This window comes from Pan troglodytes, chromosome 18 (genome assembly GCF_028858775.2).
Source record: "Pan troglodytes isolate AG18354 chromosome 18, NHGRI_mPanTro3-v2.0_pri, whole genome shotgun sequence".
NCBI lineage: Eukaryota > Metazoa > Chordata > Mammalia > Primates > Hominidae > Pan > Pan troglodytes.
In genome coordinates, this window is record NC_072416.2 from 16,962,546 (window position 1) to 16,974,984 (window position 12,439).

General features: G+C 46.8%; 1 long non-coding RNA gene across 2 annotated transcripts; it reads left to right on the top strand.

The window, feature by feature from the left end:
- The first annotated feature begins 2,118 nt into the window (after window positions 1-2,118).
- Window positions 2,119-11,518, top strand: LOC740499 (uncharacterized). 2 transcript variants are annotated; one of them, XR_001710236.4, is made up of 2 exons: window positions 2,119-3,319; window positions 6,766-11,518. It is a non-coding gene; the product is annotated as an uncharacterized LOC740499 (long non-coding RNA). The 2 variants fall into 2 exon arrangements; XR_010152558.1 differs by having other exon boundaries at window positions 2,119-3,315.
- Window positions 11,519-12,439: the final 921 nt, after the last annotated feature.

The following is a 12,439-nucleotide window of genomic DNA, read 5'->3' on the forward strand; positions in this document are numbered from 1 at the left end:
CACCGTGCCCGCCTTTTTAAACTTTGTATTATAGAGTTTAAATTGTGAGTGATGGCTCACACCTGTAATCCCAACACTTTGGGAGGCCAAGGCCAGAGGATCACTTGAGCCCAAGAGGATGGGACTACAGTCAGCTATGATCACATCACTGTACTCCAGCCTGGGCAACAGAGCCAAACCCTGTCTGTAAATAAATAAATAAAACCCCACCACTATGTATTATGGAAATTTCCCACCATACCTGAAAGTAGTATGTGGTATGTAACAAGCATCCAGTATTCATCATCCAGGTTCGACACCGCTTGGCTTTTGCCTGTGTTGTTTCCCACTGAGTATTTTAGAGGCAGCATCGCACTTGATGTTGTTTCTTTGTCTGAGAGCTCAACATTTTCTTTTGTCCCAAAGCTTCCAAGTCTCCTGCACCCACATCCTTGTGTGGGATGGGATTTTGGCAGAATGGACGAACTGGGGCAGAATCAATGTGGGGAAGGAAGGGAACAGCCCCTGAGAGGGGCAGGCCTGGCTACCTAATTTGCAGGACCCAGGGCAAAATGAAAACGGGAAGCCCTTTGTTCAAAAATTAATATAAAGTTGAAGACAGCAACAGCATGGGCTTGTGTCACTGCACACGTTCCATGCCTCCGATGGCTATGACGGCTAGCCTTCTCCTGAGGCCAGCAAAAAGGTGCCCAAGCAGAACTGATTAAGGGGACGCAGGAATTTATAGAGCCTCAGGTGTCTGGGTGAGACAGAAGTGCGCCCCTCACCTCCAATCCCTGGAAAGAGTCCGAGGATAGTTGGGTCTTCCCTGGCATGTGAGACAAGATTCAAGCCCATTCCGTTTGAATCTCCAAAAATAAGATGACCCTAGCTGACATGTGGGTCATGAGCACTTGAAAAAAAAAAATAACCATTTGGCCGGGTGCGGTGGCTCATGCCTGTAATCCCAGCACTTTGGGAGGCCGAGGCGGGTAGATCACGAGGTCAGGAGATCGAGACCATCCTGGCTAACATGGTGAAACCCCGTCTCTACTAAAAATACAAAAAATTAGCCGGGCGTGGTGGCGGGCACCTGTAGTCCCAGCTACTCGGGAGGCTGAGGCAGGAGGATGGCGAGAACCCAGGAGGCAGAGCTTGCAGTGAACCGAGATCACGCCACTGCACTCCAGCCTGGGAGACAGCGAGACTCCGTCTCAAAAAAAAACAAAAAAAACCCACAAACATTTGTCTTAAGCCTTCTTCCCTTCTTCCCTAAGCGCCCACAGTTGTTTTATTTGGCCCCACCATTTTGTCCTGGATTCTGAGTGTACTGTGATATCCCAGCAGATGACAGGGCTGCAGTCTTAAAAACAGAGGTTCCCTGGTTAGCAAAGGACACAGAGCAAGACCAGGAATGCCCAACATGGCAGGTGGCCACGGGAGACATTGCCAACCACTCATGGCGCCCAATCCCTCTGAGCTCAGACAGAACTCCATTAGCTTTGCCAAAGGATCATCTTTACTCAAAACACCCAGAGATTCGGAACCTCCAGTGTGTGTTGGGTTGACACCCAGGGACTTATACTAACAGGACCCAAGGTGTACTTACGCTAACAGAGCCTTGTCATGAAGGGGTATAGGGTGACTGGCAAAGGAGAGGAGAGGGTGACAGGGACTCATTGAGAACAGATGAGAACTGTGCAGCTCCTCCTGTTCTCTGGAGGATGTTCATTCATTTCACTACCTGTGTACCTACTGTTCATAGGCGCTGGGGACTGAGCATGAGCTGTATCGTAATCAAGACAGGTGAGGTTCCGACGCTTATGGGCAGAGGCAACCATAAACCAATGACTAAAAAACCATTTTAAATCTGATCAAAATCGCATAATGACAAAAAAGAACTACAGCAACAGGTCTGAGTAAATCCCATCCGGCAGCTCTGGCGTTTGTAGAAAACCAGAGTGGGATTTTTTTTTTTTTTTTTTTAGACAGAGTCTCGCTCTGTCGCCCAGGCTGGAGTGCAGTGGCGCGATCTCGGCTCACTGCAAGCTCCGCCTCCCGGGTTCACGCCATTCTCCTGCCTCAGCCTCCTGAGTAGCTGGGACTACAGGCGCCCGCCACCCCGCCTGGGTAATTTTTTCTATTTTTTAGTAGAGACAGGGTTTCACTGTGTTAGCCAGGATGGTCTCGATCTCCTGACCTCGTGATCCGCCTGCCTTGGCCTCCCAAAGTGCTGGGATTACAGGCGTGAGCCACTGCGCCTGGCCCAGAGTGGGATCTTAAAGCAGAGTCTGGCTCAAGATTGAGACAATTCCCAGCAGAATGAATGGAGCAGTAACACAGTCAGAAGGCCCTGAGGGAGGCAGGTGGCTCTCTCTGTTCCTGCCAGCACTCTCTCCCCCACTTCTGATAACAGACCTGCCGTACCATGGGAAGATGGCCAAAAATGGCCGCCCACGGTACTTGTTCCTCGGCTACAGTAATTGGTCCATGTGTAGACATGTGACCCATCATGACCAATCATAGCAGCCCACTTCTGAGCGGGGGCACAGCAATTGTTCCAGGTGTAGTCATGTGACTCAAGCAGGGCGAATTCAGGATTGTCTGCAGAGCTTGTAGGGAGGATGTTTCTTTCTCTCCCTCCTCCTCTCTGGCATCCAGGCCTTAAAGAGGTAGACTTGGCACTACCAGTGGCCTCAGACAATAAGGCCAATAAGCAGAGGGGAGGAGAAATGAAAGATGAGGTGAGGGGGTTAGGGCAGGAAGAGAACCCAGAGCTTCCAGTCCCTGGATCCTAGAGAGCAATACAGCCTCTTCCCTTTCCTCATCGTAGCTACCCAGTGAATAAATCCCTCGTTCTACCTCATTCAGATCAACTTCAGTGCCTGTTGTTTGCAACCCACAGTGTCCCAATTCAGGACTTGGGAACTGTGTTCCTTTTCATGGATTGTGTAGAACTGAAAGGGATACGTCATTCTCAGAACTTATATTCTTGTTCCGATGTGCCAGCTGTACTTAAAAATAAAAGAATCCCAGACCCATCTCCATGTTCACCACCACTCCTGTTAATTTCCTGCTGAATTGCAGCTCAACGCATGTGCTGGGATTTCAAGTCCTGCCCTAATCAATTTACTTCCACCTCCCCAACCTTAACCCCAACCTACACGCACCTTCCTACGCTGGCCTGTGCGTGCAGCCTGCCCTGGCCTCTACTGTGACGCCTACCACGTTATATTTGTAATGATTTGTTTATGACTGTCCCCATACTAGGGAAGGCATCGAGCTTGAGGAAGAGGCCCCATTCATCTCCGTACCCCAGGCCCTGGTACACAGCAGGCAGGTAGCAAGTATGGGAGGGAGGTGGGGGAGGAGGAAGGGGGGAAAAAGGGAGTTCTTTCCTATTTTCTCTCTAGTCCAACCAATGTGTCACTCATAGGCTCAAGTTCTGTATTCGTTCCCTATACCTGTCTACCTGTTTTCCTTTTTCCTTTTTTTTTTTTTTTTTAATGGAGTTTCGCTCTTGTTGTCCAGGCTGGAGTGCAATGGCGCGTTCTCAGCTCACTGCAACCTCCGCCTCCTGGGTTCATGCAATTCTCCTGCCTCAGCCTCCCCAGTAGCTGGGATTACAGGCGTGCACCACTATGCCCAGCTAATTTTGTGTGTCTGTGTGTGTGTATATATATATATTTTAGATATTATATTATATATGTTTTTTATATATTATTTATATATATACTTTTTTTTTTTTTTACTAGAGATGGGTTTCACCATGGTGATCAGGCTGGTCTCGAACTCCTGACCTCAAGTGATCCACCCACGTTGGCCTCCCAAAGTGCTGGGATTACAGGCGTAAGCCACTGTGCCCAGTCCCTATTTTCCTTTTTCTACCTGTCTGCCCTCAGATAGACACACACCTCATGCCCTCACCACCTTCAAGCCTCTACTCCAGTCTACTCCAGTACCCCTTCCCTGACCCCCGGGTCCCTCTTTTTTGTTTTCTCACTCTCTGTAGCACCTTCTACCACCATCCACCCTCCTCCGTGTTCTATTTATTTTGTTGATTTCTCCTTCATTGAAATGTCAGCTCCAGGCGGGCACGCATCTTTGTTGTGTTCTCTGCTGACTATATCCTCAGCACCTAGAACTGTGTCTGTCACCTAATAGATGCTCAGTAAGTATCTGGAATGAATGGATTATTTGTGTTTGCCAACATACACAGGTCTACCAAAGTTGTTTTCTCATGTACCTGTGCATTTCATGCTTCTAATAGGTATAAGGGAAGTCTGGTTATATCTTTTTTTCCTGGGACTGCTATAACAAATTATCACAGACTACAGGGCTTAACACAGCAGATTCATTTCAAAGTTCTGGTGGCCAGAAGTTGTAAATCTAGCAGGGCTGCACTCCCTCCAGGCACACTAGGGAAGATGTGTGTCTTGTCTCTTCCACCTTCTAGTAGCTCTGGCGTTCCTTGGCTTGTGGCCGCATCACTCCGGTCTCTGCCTCCGTCTTCTTACCTTCCTCTTCTCTCTGTCCTGGTCTCTGCTTCTCTCTTTTAAGGATACATAGATTGCATTTAGTTCCCATCTGGATAATCCAGAACAAATGCCTCCTCTCAAGATCCTTAATCAGTCTTTTTCCAGTGATTCAGTTTGAAAGCAGACATACTTACTATCTCTCTGGGGGCTGCCATTTAGCCTACTGCAGGTTATCTGCATAAATAAATCAGAAAAGCAGAGATTCTCACCTCCTCCCAACTCCGTTGTCCTAGCAGGCATGCAATAAAGAGAGTATCATTGCGGTATTATTATTATTACTACAGCTCAGAGTGTGGAAATGATTTTTTAAACACCATTGTATGTTCTTTAATTATCCCAAATTTTAAAAATGAAACTATGCCTATAGTAAGAAAAAATACAAAAGAGAATAAGGTGGAAATAAAGGGGCGATTTGCCTTTTTTAATTTATTGTGTTTAGAGACAGAGTCTCAGTCTGTCACCCAGGCTGGAATGCAGTGGTGTGATCATAGCTCACTGCAGCCATGAACTCCTGGACTCAAGCAATCCTCCCACCTCAGCCTCCAGAGTAGCTGGGACTACCGGCTCATGCCACCATTTTTATTTAATTATTTTTATTATTATTCATAGAGACAGGGTCTCACTACGTTGCCCAGGCTAGTCTCGAACTCCTGGCCTCAAATAATCCTCCCACCTCATCCTCTCAAAGTGCTGGGACTATAGGTTTGAGCCACCACGCCTGCCCTGCAATTTTTCTTTAACTCCAACCTCACTTTATAAGACATAACCACTGTGGGCAGTTTGCACAATCTTTATAAATTTTGAAAGCATGCACTTTTTTTGGCTCATAGTGGTAAGAAAGTTGGGGGTATACAATATATCCCGACAGTTCTTAGACCCACCCCATTCTTTCTAATGACTTCTAGCATCGCATCACACTTAACCTGTCTTCTACTGGCCAACATTGCAGTTAACTCGAGGATTTTGCCTTTATAACATCTATAATCTTTGGCATGTGGCCAAGAATACTTGTAGGATAAATTCCTAGAAGTGGAATTTCTCAGTCAGAGGAGATTTTTTTTTTTTTTTGAGACAGTCTCGCACTGTTGCCCAGACTGGAATGCAATGGCACAATCTCGACTCACAGCAACCTCCACCTCCTGGGCTCAAGTGATCCTCCTGCCTCAGCCTCCTAAATAGCTGGGACTACAGGCCTGCACTACCACACCCAGCTAATTTTTTTTGTATTTTTTAGTAGAGACAGGGTCTTACCATGTTGCTCAGGGTGGTCTTGAACTCCCAAGCTTAAGCCATCCTTCAGCCTCCCACAGTGCTAGGATTACAGATGTGAGCCCCTGCTCCCAGCCAAGAGGTGTGCATTGTAAATTTCTACAGCTATTGCCCAGGGCCTTCAAAAGGTTATCATTCACATGCACATCAAGGGTATACCTGTAGAGGCTGGGCTTGGTGGCTCACGCCTGTAATCCCAGCACTTTGAGAGGCTGAGGCTGGAGGATGGCTTGAGCTCAGGAGTTCAAGACCAGCCTGAGCAACATGGCAAAACCCTGTCTCTATAAAAAATACAAATATTAGCCAGGCATAGTGGCGCATGCCTGTAGTCCCATCTACTTGGGGGGCTGATGCAGGAGGATCGCTTGAGCCCGGGAGGTCGAGGCTACAGTGAGCTGTGATTGTACCGCTATACCCCAGCCTGGGTGACAAAGTAAGACCCTGTCCCTCCCCCACCAAAAAAAAAACAAACCTACATTGGTGAGGGTGCTGTTTCCGATACCCTTTTCTACCCCAGCAAGAATGGGTTGTGTCAGGAGAAGCAAATCCCAAATGAGGTAAGTGGATTTTCTATGTGGGCCTGGGTCGGGGCAGACATGGCCTCTGAGGTTGTCCCTGTAGCTGTCTGAGGAGATAAGCTATTAAGAGCTCTTGTTAGTGTGGGTTTTATTAACAAAGACAGAGTTTGGGGAGGTGAGCCAGAACCGTGCGGCAGCGAGAAGCGTTGTGCAAGTCGGTATTTATTTCTTTAGTGCAGTTAGAACTTAAATATGGTCAAAACATACTCTTCTTTTAATTTACACAAACAAATATGTTCCCAGGCTGACACCTCCCGTGCCAAGTTTCTAGGGGAAACAAAATTCTACTGTGAGATTATAAACCACTCGAGAGAAGATGAGAATGGAAAAGCCGCCGAGAGTTAGCTCTCTCTACATGCCCAGAACTGGGCTGCTAAGAGGTGTCTTTTTTTTCATTGCAGATAAACCTGCCAGTAATTTCAGCAAATGAAACGTGGAACACGTCAAGGCCAGAGGATGGAAAAGGCTCCAGTTTTGATAAAAGGAGGCCTGCTTGGCTTGGAATCCTCTCTCCTGCTGGTTGGGAGATGCAAAGATGTTTCCAGAGAGGGGCTGATGAATTGAGGGGAAAGAAATGAGCCCAGTATGAGTCCCCTTTCAGGGCTGAGCGGGTATAAAACCAAACAACTTGGAACCGCTCCAAGAGAGGGGATTAAAGCAACATGTTATTCTGAGTGATTGCTTAATTTATTGAGCTGCGGCTGGATCTGTAATGAAATACAGCCCTTGTAACTGATAACCTCCTGCTGCCATTGAACTTCTACAATTAAGGAATATTTTCTGAGTTTCTCTGGAACGGCTCTGAATTTTTAGCCTCTGTGGTAGGGTGCTTCTGAACATTTGTTTTCCAGGCAATTTTTTTTTAGTATTAGGCTGATGTTAATAAATAAGCAGCATTTTATTGAGTGTTTTGTGGGAACCAGGAACTTTATATACATTGTTTCTAATCCTGACACTAATCCTGTCAATATCCAGTGAAATAACTCCTATTATTCCCTATTTTACAGATGTGAAGCCACGGGATGTTAGGTCATTTTCTAGAGTGGTGCTGTCCAAGACAGTAGCTGTGATGGCTCCTTGTGGCTATTGATGTGTAAATTAGTTAAAATTAAATAAATTTTAACATTTACACCCTAGGTTGCACTAACAATGAGTTCAAGTGCCCAGCAGCCCCGTGTACTGTGGCTGATGGCTACCACATTGGACAGTGCAGATATAGACCATTTGAAGGTTACACAAGTGCTGTTGGTCAGCACTGACTTAGATTTCCTTTTTTTTTTTTTTTTTTTTTTTTTTTTTTGAGATGGAGTCTCGCTCTATTGTCCAGTTTGGAGTGCAGTGGTGCAATCTCGGCTCACTGCAACCTCCGCCTCCTGGGTTCAAGTGATTCTCCTGCCCCAGCCTCCTGAGTAGCTGGGACTACAGGAGCATGCCACCATGCCCAGCTAATTTTTGTATTTTTAATAGAGATGGGGTTTCACTGGCCAGGCTGGTCTCGAACTCCTGACCTCAGGGGATCCACCTGCCTCAGCCTCTCAAAGTGTTGGGATTACAGGTGTGAGCCACCACACCCAGCCAGGTTCAGATTTCATAGCTAGAACCTGGCAGTGCCAGAATTCAAGCCGAAGCTAATGGGCTTTGAAGGCAGAGTTCATCTGCCAGCCTTGTTGCTTCTTTTTCTTCCCTCTGCTGAGAAGCAAGGAACAGAGCAGTGACTGTAACCCCCTGGCTACACATTAGAATTACCTGCAATTCTTTTTTTTTTTTTTGAGACGGAGTCTCACTCTGTAACCCAGGCTGGAGTGCAGTGGTGTGATCTTGGCTCACTGCAACCTCCACCTCCCAGGTTCAAGCAATTCTCCTGCCTCAGCCTTCCAAGTAGCCGGGATTATAGGCACACACCACAACGCCCAGCTAATTTTTGTATCTTTAGTAGAGATGGGGTTTCGCCATGTTGGCCAGGCTGGTCTCGAACTCCTGACGTCAGGTGATCCACCCTCCTTGACCTCCCAAAGTGTTGGGATTACAAGCATGAGCCACCGCACCCGGCCTACCTACAATTCTTTTTTTTTGAGATGGAGTCTCGCTGTCTCCCAGGCTGGAGTGCAGTGGCGCGATCTCAGCTCACTGCAAGCTCTACATCCCAGGTTCATGTCATTCTCCTGCTTCAGCCTCCCGAGTAGCTGGGACTACAGGCGCCCGCCACCACGCCCAGCTAATTTTTTGTATTTTTAGTAGAGACGGGGTTTCACCATGTTAGCCAGGATGGTCTCAATCTCCTGACCTCCTGATCCTACCACCTCGGCTTCCCAAAGTGCTGGAAGCTGTGAGCTTTTTCCCAAAGTGCTGGAAGCTGTGAGCCGCCATGCCTGGCCCCTGCAATTCTTTAAAAAAAACGATGGTAGGGTCCCAGGCCCAGATAATCTGACTTCACTGTGATTAAGCCGGGTTGGGACAGGCATCAGAGGTTTTTCTACTTCCCCATGTGATGCCACTGTGCAGCCAGCACGTAGAGCAGCTAGGCGTGAGGACCCACACAGAGGACGCTGGAAGCAGCTGGTTCATCTGCCAGGAGAATGCAGTATCTTGTGACCAAGAAGTGGGCTTCTCCCAGGGCCACTTCTAAACCACCTCATCAGAGAGCTCAGGTTCATATGCGAGGGAAGAAACTGAAGTGCTTTCTCACACGCTTCCAGCTTGATGAGAATCACAGTAGGGAGCTTTGCTTTTCCAAACAGGCTTTGTCACATGATCATGGAAGAAAGGAGATGCCCACGTAAGATCACAGAGACAAGGTGAAAAACCCGTAGCCCCGAATTGGAATTGGAAGCATCAGTATGAATTCATGCTATATTTTTGTCTTACAAAGTAAAGCAGGTGTTTGCTAGCTCTGTCAACCATAAAGTTTAGAAATAATGAGCCATCCAATAGCAGTGAACACCCCAGCACCCAGGTTATGGTGTCTAAACGCCACTTCCGACTAGGAATGAGGGCATGGAGAAATAACCAATTCCAGGTCTGAGGCAAGAAAAAAAATTCAAGATGAGCCTGGAACATCTGGTCATTCCTTGCTTCCTTGATAGCAGGGAAGGTGAGGGTCACATTGAAAAGGATGCAGGAGACAACATGGAGCGGCTCCCAATGGGGAGAGTTTGAGCATCATTAACAATAATGGGCCGAGCGCGGTGGCTCACGTCTGTAATCCCAGCACTTTGGGAGGCCGAGGTGGGTGGATCACAAGGTCAGGAGATGGAGACCATCCTGGCTAACACAGTGAAACCCCGTCTCTACTAAAAATACAAAAAATTAGCCGGGTGTGGTGGTGGGGCACCTGTAGTCCCAGCTACTCGGGAGGCTGAGGCAGGAGAATGGCATGAACCCGGGAGGCGGAGCTTGCAGTAAGCCGAGATCGGGCCACTGCATTCCAGCCTGGGCGACAGAGCGAGACTCCGTCTCAAAAATAAATAAATAAATAAATAAATAATAATGACTATAGGCCAGGTGCAGTGGCTTATGCCTGTAATCCCAGCACTTTGGGAGGCCAAGGTGGGCAGATCACTTGAAGTCAGGAGTTAGAGACCAGCCTGGCCAACATGGTGAAACCCCATCTCTACCAAAAATATAAAAAATTAGCTGGGTGTGGTGGCATACACATGTAATCCCAGCTACTTGGGAGGCTGAGGCAGAAGAATCGCTTGAACCCAGGAGGCGGAAGTTGCAGTGAGCCAAGATTGTGCCACTACACTCCAGCCTAGGTGACAGAGCAAGACGCCCATCTCAAAAAAAAAAAAAAAAAAAGAAAGAATGACTTTGATGGATTGAAACATGTCATATATGTCCAAATCTATGAGTTGACAATACTTAAAAAAAAAAAAAAAGGAAAAAGAAAAATTCATTTATCACCATGGGAGGATATTGGAAAACCCAACTCATTTTGAAAACTGTCAAAGAAAGGGAAAGAAGCATTTATCCTTTTTGGTACAAACCATACTTTTTGGTAGCCAAATCGTTGATAAATTGATACCTTTTATAGACATATGTCCACTACCAAAGACAGAATCATAGAATTAGTATACCACCATGGTGTAATATCTAATGAAATAATGGGCCAGGTGTAGTGGCTCATCCCTGTAATCCCAACACTTTCGGAGGCCGAGATGGGAAGATTGTTTGAGGCCAGAAGTTCAAGACCACCCTGGGCAACACAGACCTGTCTATGCAACAAGATCCTGTCTCTACAAAAAAAAAAAAAAAAAAAAAAAATTAGCCAGGTTTGGGCATGTGCCTGTAGTCCCAGCTGTTTGGAAGGCTCAGGTGGGAGGATCCCTTGAGCCCAGGAGGTCAAGGCTGCAGTCAGCCATGATTGCACCACTGCACTCTAACTTACGTGACAGAGCAAGACCCCTCAAAAAAAAAAAGAAGAAGAAGAAATTGTGGATCTAGACAATGATCATCAACAACAGCTGCTAACATTGCAAAGAGGAACAACCAGACAGTGTGTGCCTTTGAATGGAAGTACAAAACCACCAATAGGAAGTGCTCATACAAAAAAAAAAAAAAAAAAAAATCAAACATCAATCTAAGTGATCTCCTAGGCCTAACTACCAATTTCTAAGAAATATAGCGGGAAGAGGAGCACATGACACTTCTATGGAGATGCTATAACCAAAATTCAGACCACAGGAAACTACAGAACAAACAAGCCAGTTTCTTCAACAAATAAATTGCAAGGGAAGAAAAAGACAAGGGAAGAGAACCTACAGGTTAGGAGAGAGAGAAAAGCAATCCCAACCGATGGCAACATTCGAACTTTATTTGGATCCTGATTTTAACTAGCTAAAGAAACCCTTTAGCTGGGCGCGGTGGCTCACACCTGTAATCCCAGCATTTTGGGAGGCCAAGCCGGGTGGATCACAAGGTCAGGAGTTCAAGACCAGCCTGGCCAAGATGGTGAAACCCCGTCTCTACTAAAAATACAAAAATTAGCCAGGTGCAGTGGCGTGCACCTGTAATCTCAGCTATTCAGGAGGCTGAGGCAGGAGAATCTCTTAAACCCAGAAGGCGGAGGTTGCAGTGAGCTGATATCACGCCACCGCACTCTAGCCTGGGCAACAGAGCAAGACTCCGTCTCAAAAAAAAAAAAAAAAAAAGAAACGCTTTATGAGATAACTAGAGAAATTTGAATACTAACTGGGTATTTGCTGATAGTAAAAGCATTACTGTTATTAAATAATTTTAGGAGGAGTGAAGGTGGCCAAAAAAAATTTTTTGGAGTTATACATTGAAATGTTTGTAAAAGAAATGACTGACGTCTGAAATTTGCTTCAGAGTAATCTGGGATGAGGGAAGAGGAAGAGGGCGTGGATGGAATAAGGTTGGCTGAGACTTGACTGCTGAAGCCAGGCTTATTGTACCACACGCTCCGTTCCTATGTGTGCTTGAAGCTTTTCACAATAAAAAGAAAAAAGAGGTAAAGACCAGCCTTTTCCTTCCTTTCTCTCAATGCTTAGTGTGTCCACCCACTGCTGGCATCTCTGGGACAAGCCTGGGTAGCAGGCTTGAGATAGATCTTCACGCATCCCACCCCCGTCTCCATGGCAACCAGTGGGGAGGGAAAGCTGCATCCACAAAGTTCTGGTCCCCACAGGGGTGAGGCCAGGCCACCAGTGTCATGCCAGGCCCTGTGTTGCTGCTCCCTCGGGAGAATTCCCACCAGAACTGCCTCCCTGCACCCATTCCCCATCCTTCTGGCCCTCCCTGTGTGCCCCCTGAAGAAGTAGGGGCCAGTCAGTGGAGAGAACAGGACTCTCAATCAGATCCAGGTTCAAATTCTGACTTCACCACTTAATGGCAGGATCGGAAACCTCCCTGAGCCTCATTTTTTTTTTCATCTATAAAATTGGCATACGGTTTTATTTAATGTTTAAAAAAGGCAGGGGGCACGACTGGGCATGGCTCATGCCTGTAATGTCAGCACTTTGGGAGCCTGAGGCAGAAAGATCACTTGAGCCCAGGAGTTTTAGACCAGCCTGGGCAACATAGTGAGACCTCATCTCTACAAAAATTTTAAAAAAT